The sequence below is a fragment of the Hyalella azteca genome, unplaced genomic scaffold, assembly GCF_000764305.2.
Source record: "Hyalella azteca isolate HAZT.00-mixed unplaced genomic scaffold, Hazt_2.0.2 contig9885, whole genome shotgun sequence".
Taxonomy (NCBI): domain Eukaryota; kingdom Metazoa; phylum Arthropoda; class Malacostraca; order Amphipoda; family Hyalellidae; genus Hyalella; species Hyalella azteca.
This window is the reverse complement of record NW_025939941.1, coordinates 1-13,673: the sequence shown is the minus strand read 5'-3', so window position 1 is coordinate 13,673 and position 13,673 is coordinate 1. Positions and strand designations below refer to the sequence as shown.

Below are 13,673 nucleotides of genomic sequence, written 5' to 3'. Positions count from 1 at the left end.
TTGTTCATTGATCGTGCAGGTCCTCTCTACCGCAACATCCCAGCAACGATCAATAGGATGATCTAGCTAATCGTTTGTTCATTGATCGTGCAGGTGCTCACCTATCGTGACATCCTAGCAAAGATCGGCAAGACGAACTCAGTTATCGACTACATAAAGGTTGACATCGAGGGCTACGAGGTTGACTTCCTAGAGAACGTGCTTTACGACGACCAGGAACTACTCTTCAGAATCAAACAGATCGGCATGGAACTACACCCATGTGAGTTTTATTTTCGGAGCTTGCTTTGTATGAACCGAAATATCAGAATTAAAGTTAATCGTAAAATTTCTATTTATTTTCCGTCAGTAGTTGATTTGTAAGGCAAAACCCAGTATATTATTGACCGATAGCCTTTTTGGTTAAGGTCGTCCCAATTGGATCTAGGATTAAGTTTCTCAGAATTTATGCAATCGCATATAATTTTATCACGATAAAATTCAATTATATATCCTTTAAAAAGCATGTATAAAGGAGTGAGGATACTTCATTTCTGATTGTGTGTTAAAGCAATGAGTTGCCTGAGAATTGGCCTTCATGATTGTTTTTTTTCAGCGATTTTCATAACTGAAATGTCGGCGGCAAAGCAGAAGTACTGGCGGCTCGTCCACAAGCTGCGAAGTTTAGGTTTCACACCGATATTCGGTGAGCCCATTCCTATATGGTACCTCTCATTAACGTACGATGGAAAAACAGAATCGTGTTGTTATGAAATTGTATGGATTAATAACCGCTTTGTGAAAAAATGAATTTTTATTCGAAGTTTATAACAAAACAATTTCTATGAGACGTTTCGTATTATAGTTAAAACCATAAGGGTATGAATCACAAATGCAAGTCGTTAGGAATGATACTAATAGAAGTATGGTACACGCTACAAAATATATAACGAGTAATGCGAAACAAGCTTTTTCAATTTCAATTGTTTTTCATAATGTGCAATTTACCGCGTTTAAAATAAAAATAATTGAAGCGTATCTAATTCTTCATTGTAACTTAATCAAGTGACAACCTCCACATCATAGCATGTGAACTCTCTTAAATTAACAATAAATTTCACGATCACATTCGGGTTCTTATTGGCTGTGGGAGTTCAAATGAAAGCTTAATACGGCATAGATGTCGAGACCATATATAAATTGCCTTAAATGGTTGCAAGCAAAGCGATGTATGATTTTAATGCAAACGATGATCTCGTTAAAAAAATGGTAATTAACTTACGTAAAAATTTCTTAATCTAGATAAATTTAATCGAATGACTTTGCTGATTGCAAAATTGTTGTGTTTAGAACACGCAGGTGCATTTTATTATTTTTTTTTTCAATGTCAAAACATTCAGGATTAGTGTTAATCTCAGCAATTCTATACCTAATGGGAGGAAAATAATAAAATATGATTTATTTAGAACAATGAAATGTGTCTTAGTGTATCCACATCCTTATTAGACCTTTGCATTTTTATGCTGTGTTTCTATTTCTAATAGAAACATATTATATTTTTATATGTAAAACCTCTTAGCAAGAAATATTTTTTAGGTAACATTAAGTAACAATAAGAACTGTTGTGAGTAGCAGTGAGTTACAATAAGAACGTTTGTAAGTAGATTTCTGTAACAATAAGAACTTTTTAAGTTGCAGTGAGAAACAATAAGAATTTTTGTAAGTAGCAGTAAGTATCAATAAGAAATTTAGTAAGTAGCAGTGCAGCGGGCCAGATATTGGCCTCGTTTTGTGTACTAGGTTTCAAGATGCCGCACTCCTCGAAAGAAGACCGCCGAGTAAAATGTATAAGCGGAACTGTCTGCGGATGTAGTCTTACTCTAGTACAGTGGTTCCCAAAGTGGGCGATATCGCCCCCCTAGGGGCGATGGAAAGATTTTGGGGGGCGGTAAGGAAGAAAAGGGCGATAGGGGGGCTGCAGTCTGAAGCCGAAGTCAGAAGTTCCAACGTTTGTTTGACGATTTGTACACAACACGTGCAGCACATCATGACTCCCAGTGATGGTTTTTTCACCCAGATTTGTTTTTTTAACTTTACCTGGCTTTACGTCTCGGACAAATTTACGGTCAGACTCGCGGCCGGTCTCACGTCCAATTACTAAATTCATGGATCATGGAATATCTCTCAAACTAATGAACTTAACTCGATGAAACTTGGTACACGGATTCATTAGGATCTAACGGTAATGTATAGCTCTTGAAAATTTTTTGAATTTTGCCTTCATTTGTTTTTGCCATTGTTATATGGCAATACGGGCCGAAATTCAAAGTGATGAAGGAATTTCTTCCAAACCACTGAACATATTCGAACGAAATTTTGATTTTACAATCCTAACTACCCAACAGTAATGTTTAGCTGGTAAAAATTTTTTCGATTGTGCCTTCGTTCGCGAGTTTTTTTTTATTTCACCTTCATTCGTGATTTAAACAGCAATACCTGCTTAAATTCGCAGTAAGCGCGAAATTTCTTCCAAACTACTGAACAGATGTGAACGAAACTTAGTATTTAAATACCTAACCTCAGCAACGGTGATGTTTAGTTCGTTAACATTTTTTTCAATTTTGCCTTCGTTTGCGAGTTATACGGCTATACGTAAACGGCTCTTGGTTAAAACGGCTGGTAGAAAAGCCGGTCGTTTCCCCTATATCTGTATAAATCGCGAACGAAAGCAAAATAGAAAAATTGTGACGAACTAAACATCACCGTTGGGAGGTTAGGTATTTATATACAAAGTATCGTTGAAATCTGTTCGGTAGGTTAGAATAAATTTTTTGATCACCACGAATTTAAGCGACAAATTACCCGGCGATACGAGCCGAGTATATGGAAGTGTGAAATCAAGAATGACAGTGAAATAAAAAAATAATCGCAAACGAAGGTAAATCAAAAAATGTTTTAAATCTAAAAAATCACCGTTTGGTAGTTAGGAATGTATATTAAAAATTTTGTTCAAATCTGTTCAGTAGTTTTAAGAAATTCTTTGATCACTAGCTGCGATTTTCGGCCTGTATCGCAATATAACTCACGAATGAAGGTGAAATTAAAAAAATTCGCGTGCTACACATCACCGTTAGGTTCTGATGAGTACATGTTCCAAGTTTCATTGAGCTACGTTCATTAGTTTGGGAGATATTACTTGATAATTGAATTTGGAGATTGGTCGTGAGACCGGTCACGAGTCCGGCCATAAATTCGCCCGAGACGTCCTAGGTTTCTAGTGCTGAAACAGTTAAAACAGCTGAAAAACATATTGGTTCACTAAATGGGGTTCTATTTGTGAAATACACAATTGTGTTTAACCTTCATTTTTTAAAATTGCAGCGTCCTAAATTTCAAGAAAGAGGCGTATGTTTTAATATGTGTCTGTGGGGGGGCGCTAGAAGTTCACTAGGGAGCCAAAGGGGGCGCCGGCCTGAAAAAGTTTGGGAACCACTGCTCTAGTAGGCAGCGACTTTATCATTACCATTGTTGTGCTTATCTGTGCTGTATTAACGTTCTTCATCATTTTGACCTCTCAAGCGTAATTGTATTTTGCGTTTTCAAGTAATTTCTGCAAATCTCTCAAATAAACATTGGCCTAAACTTCATCCTTAGTCGTTTCAATCGTCCACGAATCGTCGGGCCCGCTGGCAGAGACCTTGAACGGTTTAGATGTAGTATTTTCGCGCTACAGCAGTAAGTAATCTTAAAAACTTTTGTAAGTAGCAGTGCGTAACAATGAAAACTTTTGTTAGTAGAAGTGAATAACAATAAGAACTTTTCAAGGGGGTATGGAGAACCGCCCGAACTCCAGAGCGAGCATGCCTGAGTTTGCTACCGGGACGCGTGAAGGCTGACTATCTTACGTCTGGCCGGCGTGGTGCTATTCCAGGATGCATTCGGTGGTTGAATCAACTAAGCATTACGACATTGAGATCGGGGTGAAAGGAGGTTTAGAATGAAAATTGAAGCAGCATCTTTCATGAAACGTCGTACTGACGTTACAATGCAACGTTGAATAAATTTTCTACTACGACGTTGCTGCAACGTTTAATTTTATGGTTGAATCGACTCTGAAATAACTACCTATTACAACGTTGAGATCGCGGTTAAAAGAGGTTTAATGAAAATTGAAGCAACGTCTTCCATGAAACGTCGTACTGACGTTACAATGCAACGTTAAATCAATGTTACTACTACGACATTGCTGCAACGTCCAATTCTCTGGTTGATCAACGTTGAAGAATCAACCTGTTTTTCGTCCGTAGCAGGATTCGAACCTTGAATCGCTAGAGACCGCACGGTGCCTTAGCAATCTTGACCACGGTAGCTCGCGTGCATAAGCAATAGAAATAAGCTAACGAATTGTTCGACTCTTTGAAAAGTGAACTGCATTCTCTGGTCAATAATCGTACACTTATATATGTATGTATTTCATTCAATGTTGGTGTGATAACATTAGTTCTATACTGGTAAATAGCTAAACTTTCAACGTACCGATATCGTCCATTTTCCAACTTTGAAATAAGGTTGTTTTACGTCTTTTCTAGTTTTAGTCAGATTTCGACGTTGATCGGATGTTTAATTTTGGTTGTTCACATTTTAACCTGAAATCAACATTGATTCAACGTTTAAAACTTAGTAAACATTCAACGTACCAATATCGACGTTGTTTCAGAGTTGATTTAAGGTTGTTTTAATATTAATAATAATAATAGCGGTTACAGCGTTATTAGGCCGTAGGCCTGTCGCCGATTCTTAACATCGCAGAACATTCACAGCATTTCACGCAACTCACTGCTACAATTCTGCTATGCTTAACCGCCCGGCCTCCTTGCCGATTCTGACCAGAAACTGGCGCACATAGCTGGGATCGAACCCGCGCCTCTCTGCGCCAATCTTGGTACTCTGAACTTTAACCACTGGGCCACCCTGCCCAGCTATTTTACGTACGTTCTAGTTTTGGTCAGATTTCGACGTTGATCGGACGTTTAATTTTGGTTGTTCAGCATTACAACCTGAAATCCACATTGATTCAACGTTTTAAAATTAGTAAACATTCATCGTACCAATATCGACGTTATTTCAACGTTGAAATAAGGTTGTTTTACATCCGTTCAAGTTTTGGTCAGATTTCGACGTTGATTGGACGTTTAATTTGGGTTGTTCAGCATTTCAACCTGAAATCAACATTGATTAAACGTTTAAAAAATAGTAGTAATTCAACGTACCAATATCGACGTTATTTCAACGTTGAAATAAAATTGTTTTACGTCCCTTCTAGTGTTGGTTAGATTTCGACGTTGATATGACGTTTAATTTTGATTGTTCAACATTTCAACCTGAAATCCACATTGATTCAACGTTTAAAACTTTGTAGAAATTCAACGTACCAATATCGACGTTATTTCAACGTTGAAATAAGATTGTTTTACGTCCCTTCTAGTGTTGGTCAGATTTCGACGTTGATATGACGTTTAATTTTGGTTGTTCAACATTTCAACCTGAAATCAACCAATAATCAACGTTGTTTCAACGTCAGATGCCTGCTGGGATAGGAATGCGTGCGAGCGCAGGCACGTCTGGGCTGGACCACCGTACACTCTCACAACAGTGCACATGTCATCAATGAGCTTTGACTACTGCCAGCAAATTCTTTGCTCTTTACAGCGCGATCTTAAAAATAATATACGTCTAAAAATTACTTTTTAAAGACAACACTTCCAAAGAATCCAGTATCTCCAATCTTACAGATGTACAATGAATTTCTCATCTAATTTTCGAAAATTAGAAAAATTTATTTTTCAATTTTTTTAATATATATAAATTTTTTTAATATATACATTTTTTCAAAATAATTTGTTCTGTTAATTGATTCATGCATTGCCTCTGACTTCACACAAGTGTGCAAAATTTCAGATCAATTAGACAGGTAAAAGTGTGTCAAATATCAATTATAAGATTTGTAGCTGACAAAATTATTTTTTCAATTTTTTTAATATTGAAAAAAAAAATAATTTTTAAATTTTAAAAATCATTTATTTTGACATTTGATTCATGCATTGTCTCCAACTTTAAACAAGTGTGCAAAATTTCAGATCGATAGGATAAGTAGAAGTGTATTAAATTTTGATTACAAGATTTGTAGCAGATAGACAGACAGACAGACAGACAGACAGACAGACAAACAAGAAGTGAAGTTAAAGAGAAGTGTTGTAAAAAAACAAATAAACATAAAACATGATGTGACATTAATTTCAAATATATTTCCATGTAATTTGATTTCATTTTCTGCTTCAAGCAAGGACGTGATTATTGTAAAATTCACCTTGCAGAAAAATTAATTTAGGCTTTGATACCCATTCTTTCAACTAAATAACACATTTTATTCAACTTATGATAAATAAAGTGAACAAATTATATTAATAGAATACAACTTGGATGTGCATAGACCAGGGCAGAGACGCCACGGAAACAAAAGGTGCTATAGGCAGCTCAGCAGTTCCCTCACACCTCTTCCCTCTCCCCCACCTCCGATGAGCGGGTCTCCCTTTTGGTAATGTGAGCCGCTGCTTCAGGTCAAGTAGACTATTTTCGAACAGTTATATTCTCATATCCAGTATATAAATACATAATATTCACTTCCGAAATTACTCGTATGTCGATGATATTTAATTTAGATAGTATAAATTTTTTACGAAAGACAAATTGTCGCTAGATTTTAAATTAATTTTTCTTGGTCCCGTTAATAATATAGGCACGTAAAAAGAAGGTTACAGAAACGCGTCGAAATTCTAAATTTAACTGGTAATTAAGATATATTAATCTACAAAGACTGTAATTCAGACCAATAGTTTCCTCGTAACGACAGCGATACTGGCATGAAGTGCCTCGATATCTGTAGTCTGTAGTCTGTTAGCCAGCCCACAAAGAGGGTCTGGATGGGGAGGAGTACTGCAGCATCATGGGAATGGAGAGAGAAAAGAAGGTTGTAGCACCGCAGTGGAGGTTGCTGGAGGGGATTAGTGTGCGTGGAAATTTGTGAGGGTTTCTATTAGAATAGAATAGAAGTGTCGGTCGGCGTTGAAGAAATAGGCCCATGGCCTGTTGCCGATTCTTGAACTTTTCGTGACTTGATTCACAAGGGATCAGGCCTTTGGAACCCGATCTTTCTATAGCTGACGATTGATTGAGATAGCTGCTGGACTTAATTATTGCCTGATCCGTAATTTGCTAGGCATTTTAAGACTGAACATATGCTCCTGCATAGCTTCGTCTAGTCTGTTTTTGAAGATCTAGTCTGTTTTTGAAGATATTCCCATATCGTCTTGGCTACTTGACAAAATTCGTGATGACTCGCATAACGAGTATTCAACATCTACGCATCATTGACTGTGCAAGGTAACGTTATTTAAATTAAACTTTTAAAATGAACTTCCATTCGCTGGAGTCAGACCATCGGTTCAACGACAATAATATGTATATCTTCTGATATCCAGGTCACGATGTAACATTTACTTTGTCCAGTAACTTTCATCTGACCTTGAACTTGGAAGAAGTATGAATGCCTTCTGTTCATTATTATTTGATCGTCACCGACTTTCAATTGATTGTATTTTTTTAGCAATCACAGCATCTTTTATTGTCTTGAAATAACGTGCAGAGCTTGGACACTTGATTTAAACAACTTGGTCATGATCCACAAGACCGCCTGGGGATGCACTAAAATAAGGAAAATCTTTGACTACGAAAAAACGCATCTTTTAACTGAAATGCCCATTTTAGTGTGTAAGCCTTCTATCGCTGAAGTTTTCCTCTCTCGACCCCATACTCCGGTTCCCGGTTGTTGAACACATCGTACGATCACCAAAGACGCCAGTGTTCTCGCATACGAACTAACAATGGAAGGCTTTATTTTACATGTGCTGACCCTTCAACACCAACCAGCCAGGAGGGTTAGGGGATAAGGAGGGTAAGGAGGCTGTCTCTATTCCCAAGGAAGAGGGTAGACGGGGACTATGCCACTTCACGCGAGCTGATTTATGACCGTCAAGGAAGGGATCGCTAGAACGGTACGACACTTTTAACATGCTCGGGGCCAGCTTCATAACATAACATAGTGATGTCGGCGCTGAAGCGTAGTCCCGATGTGGCCTGTCGCCGATTCTTCCAAAGAAAATGGAAAATCTACGATTCAGGAAGGAATGATGAAAAAGTATTTTGTTCGAATATTTCTACAAAATAGAGGGTGATACAAACATGCCTTTAATACCAATCAATAGAGAATAAATAGTACTACTTCCTCATGTCTCAAAAATTTAGGTAAGTCACATCACTCGCATGTATCGCTTTAACTCGTTGATGAAAACAGTAAAAGCGTACCCCATGATGGCGGCAAGGGACCTACTGAAGTGTGCTCACCGTCATAGTAATTACACTACGATAGCGAAATAGGCTTGAAGTAAACAAATATCAAATTGAATTACTCGGAAACTTTAGCAGTAGTATAGGAGTGAGCCTATTACAGGGTGCGGCGCGGGAACTTACTTATTTGAATTGCGCGCCACGTGGCGGCCATTAGTCCTAGGAAGGTGGCGCCATGTAGCATGGAGGTCACCTACAAGATGTAATATTCAAGAATTAAACTTGTAAGTAAACCCAACGAAACTTTAAATGTAGCTCTTTGTAAAAAAGAAAGAATTAAAACGCTATCTTTAATACTTTTTACTTTGTGATTTTTTTAAAAGAGTAAGTTCCCACGCCGCACCCTGTACAACAGTTCGTCTAAACAGCTTAGCAGGTTACTGATCATTTACCCAAAATCTCATGTCGAATCTTGACCATCAAAATTGACCAATTATCCCCCGAATAAAACCTGGTCATTTACCCACAATCTTATTTTGAATCTTGACCATAAAAATTGATCAATTACCCCAGAATAAAACCTGATCATTTACCAACAGTATTATTTCGAAGCTTGGCCATCAAAAATTTGAGCAATTCATTCCGATAAAAAACCTGACCATTTACCCTGAATCTTGATCATCAAAATCATGGGTTAACGACCATTTACCCCGATTGACCGAGCACTTTTTAACCGAGAACTTAAAGTAACGTAACGAGTATACGGTCGGCTGTGGCTCCGACAGCAGTACGGCCACGAGGTGGCAGCAACGTCACTCAAGTGGAAACCATCACGCCAATTTCAAAGTACGACCACCTACAAGAAATGGGCTCATCACACTTGACTATATTATAAGACTTTTCTAATCCGAAGCGAAAATTCGTTAAGTACACGAATTGTCAACCTTTTGCTTGTCAATTATTTCATATTGTACATTAGCTCTCATTTTTATTGACCAAAATTACAAATGCATTTGATGAATTTAGTAACTTAGTTTAATATTTATATTTTCCCAAGATCACAGTAGTATCCTCAACTTTTGCAAGTCGTTCAGAAAACTCATCCTGTTTTCTCACTACTTCTGCTATTTTATTCATGTTGTCATCTGCCCGTGTTTTAACATCATCAATATACGCTTTTAATTCAACTTGAATTCCTGCTAATGAAGATACTTTTTCATCGAGGGATTTCAAATTATTCTGTTTGTTTTACCCAATAGATTCTACAATACTTATTTTACTTCAATCATTTCTTGAGTTACATTTTTGTCAAGATCTGTCATTTCCTGAGTTACTTTTCCATCAAGAAATTCTACTATTGATTTTACAGCAGTTAATTCTTTCTAGAGAGAATTGATATGCACCATGACACCCTCCCTCAAAACATCTATTCTTTATTGGTCATTTCTGAATCCCTTACATGAACATCTGAGACTTTTTCGACCTCCTCATCAACATAGCTCTCGCTTGCGGAATACTTATCATCAATTGGAGAAGAGATATTTGCAAGTCTCCGATTATTCAGATCATAATTTTTTCTGCGTCAAAGTACTGAAAGCCAATACCTGGAGGACCTCTTGAGTGTGATATGGGTGTACTATTACTAGACTCAGCAGCGCCTAGAGCTGCTAGGATTGCAGGAATTGAAAAGACCAAACCTCCTTCTGCTTCTTATGCTATTACAAAAGAAGTTTTAGTTTTCTTTCAAATCAAGCAACGTCCGCTCTTTAATATTTTAGTATTTTTAGTCACAACATACTGAGCATGCTCATATCCCAGCAGGCATCTGACGTTGAAACAACGTTGATTATTTGTTGATTTCGGGTTGAAATGTTGAACAACCAAAATTAAACGTCATATCAACGTCGAAATCTGATCAACACTAGAAGGGACGTATAACAACCTTATTTCAGCGTTGATATAACGTCGATATTGGTACATTGAATTTTTATTAATTATTAAACGTTGAAATGTTGATTTCAGGTTGAATTGCTGAACAACCCTAATTAAACGTCCAATCAACGTCGAAATCTGAACAAAACTAGAACGGATGTAAAACAACCTTATTTCAACGTTGAAATAACGTCGATATTGGTAAGTTGAAAGTTTACTAATTTTTAAACGTTGAATCAATGTTGATTTCAGGTTGAAATGCCGAATCTGCAAAATTAAATGTCTGATCAAAGCCGGAATCTGACCAAAACTAGAACGAACGTAAAACAACCTTATTTCAACGTTGAAACAACGTCGATATTGGTACGTTGAATGTTTAGCTATTCACTAGCATGGAATTGATGTTATCACACTAACATTATGATCACACTAACTAACATTAGCATGGAATTGATGTTATCAAACTAACAATAATGACCAGAGAATGTATTTCAATTTTCAAGGAGTTGCACCATTCTTTAGCTTAATTCTATTGCTCCTGCACTCGATCTACCGCGGTCTTCAGCACTCTCGGGTTCGAATCCTGCTACGGACGAAAAACAGGTTGGTTCTTCAACGTTGATTCAACCAAAAAATTTGACGTTGCAGCAATGTCGTTGTAGCAACATTGATTCAACGTTGCATTGTAACGTCAATACGACGTTTCATGGGAGACGTGGCTTCATTTTTCAATATAAACCTCTTCTCACCGCGAACTCAACGTCGTAACAGGTAGTTGTTTCAACGTCGATTCAACCAGAGAACTCAACGTTGCAGCAACGTCGTAGTAGCAACGTTGATTCAACGTTGCATTTTAATGGAGTTGAGTTCTGGCAGTGATCGAGGACGCACGTAGTGTTTGCGGGTCCCAACTTTCTCACTTTTTACTATGCCGGTTTGACTTATCTCGCGAATTTTGTACCGAAACGATTTCAGTGAAAAGATGTGTATAAGAGACAGCCTATGTACATCGTAGTAAGAAACCGTAAAGAAATTCTGCTCCAAATATTTGCATTAGTTCCCTACATTTGAAGCATAACATGACGCAGTCAATGGAAGGTTNCCGACATCACTATGTTATGTTATGTTATGTTATGTTATGTTAATGTCAGTACAACGTTCCATAAAAGATGTTGCTTCAATTTTTATTCTAAACCTCCTTTCACCCCGACCTCAATGTCGTTACAGGTAGTTGATTCAATGTTGCTTCAACCACTAAATGCCTGCTGAGCAGTATCATTATTTTTTGACATTTCCCGCAATGAATCATTTTAATAAGATATAAATCCCAAAGAATTTTTAAATTTTTGGTAATTTATATTAATTTTTCACCACCAGCTTGTAATTGAATTATTTTGTCTGAAAGAATATCAGAGCATAAGCATGTGTATTATCAGGAATGTTATTGTTGAATTCAGCTTTAATCTTCATATCAATAAAACTGTCATTGAGAAGTTCATTTTGCCGACTGATATCAAATACGGATGTAAAAACCTATATTCTTTGTATGCAAACGCACAATTTGTCTGCAATACATAATTTATCATCATTTTATAAACTACTGCATAATAATTGTAACTATCAAAAGCAATTTGTAGGTTTTGCTCAGAATACCTTTCGTTATTTAGCTGAATATATGCATTCTTTATATCTCAATGACAAATGCATACAAATGACATATACAAACTTTACTATGGTTCATGCCGACAATACTTGCTTTCATTTTACTTAAAAAAATTCTTTCCAAAGAGATTTCACATTAAATTAATGTTTTCACTCATGATTTCCATTAGATGATTTATCAACTCTAATTTTAAATAGCAAAAGAAAAAATTACATTGAAAAATATTGATATGATCTTTTTGATAAATGCAAAATGGTAATAAAACACAACATTTGAGATGTAGCTTGATACCGAATGTGGGTGGTGACTCGATGCTTGAATTGATGATGCCTGTTGACCTTCTGGAGTTTCAGTGATGGAGAGGTGACGTCTGGTAATCGGTGGTCTTGGTTCGTGACTTTGAGTCGGTTGCGTGCTGTTGTTAATGGTGCGTTGTGGTCGGTGTCTATAGCTTACCAAATGATAGACGAGTTGAAACCCTGTTACAAATATAATGAATTCCGGCTCGGCTGAGAACCCCGGTTATCGAGATTAAACCTAAAAAATTTTCTGCCTACAACAGAAATTTTTGCTCGCAGTAAAGCTCGTCAAGCGTCACGACTCAAGGACGATAAATTTTTTAGCATTGGACTAAACCTTTTTTTGGAACATTTTTTTTCGCACCGCATGGGTGCAAATGTCACGTCAGTTGAGAAACTATTAATTGCTGGCTTACCTGACTGCTGGCTTGCCTGACGTCTGCTGCCCTGCCTGACGTCTGCGGCCTTGCCTGACGTCTGCTACCAGGACTAGAAGCTATGACGATGACTGTAATTATGTAACGACAACCAATAACGATAACTATAACATGTAACTATAACTGGAACCCAAACTAAAATCCGGTGGTGCGCTCGCAGCTTCGAAATCTTCTACGACTGAACGAGTGCATTATCCAAGAGCATCGATACCAATTTAAACCTAGAACTATCGGCTCAAGTTGCCAACTTTACAGTTTAAAAAAACATTGTTTTGCGTTTGCTTCGTCCTGTACCCAACCTGTTAGATTTGTTCGGACTTATTACTCATCCCGGTTTCCGTCTAGCAATATTTCTCTTCTAGAGTAGTTTTCAAATGAAAAATATGCTATTTTCTCTCGAGCTTTGGTCAAAATGATGGAATTGGCATGAAATAATTTTCGCTTTTTATAAGAATTCTAAAAATCAATTAGCAAAATCAGATTATGACAAACTCTTTAAGAATTTAAGTGCTAGCAAAATTCATATTTAACTTAAAAATAATGCTTTAATTTAAGATGTCCCAAATAATCAGAATTTATTTAAAGTTTTAGGCATAATTTAAACCTATAAAGTTGTTGCAAAATTGAGGTAAATATCGGCTAATTACGGAAATACATCGTTTCCCAGAACCTAAACTTTAATAGAACTTCGAAATGTTTTCAAGCAGTTTGTTTGAGCGAGCTTACCAATGCAAAGACGGCTGTATTTTTTTTTATATCCTTCAGGGTCATATTTTCTCTCGGTTTTATTCAGTTTAAGCAGCAAGCACTGCTTTGTCAGCTGCCATATCCGCTCAAGGCGGCACTGGCATGTGTTTCGTTGGGTGTTGCGTTCGTTGGGTGTTGGGTGTTGCAACACAACACGCAGATGTGCTGCGTTCATTTGCAACAAAACACGCAGATGTGTTGCGTTCATTTGCA

General features: G+C 37.1%; 1 long non-coding RNA gene across 1 annotated transcript; it reads left to right on the top strand.

Moving 5' to 3' along the window:
- The first annotated feature begins 61 nt into the window (after nt 1-61).
- On the top strand, nt 62-1,361 carry LOC125178457. Its single transcript, XR_007156906.1, has 2 exons — nt 62-262; nt 596-1,361. It is a non-coding gene; the product is annotated as an uncharacterized LOC125178457 (long non-coding RNA).
- Nucleotides 1,362-13,673: the final 12,312 nt, after the last annotated feature.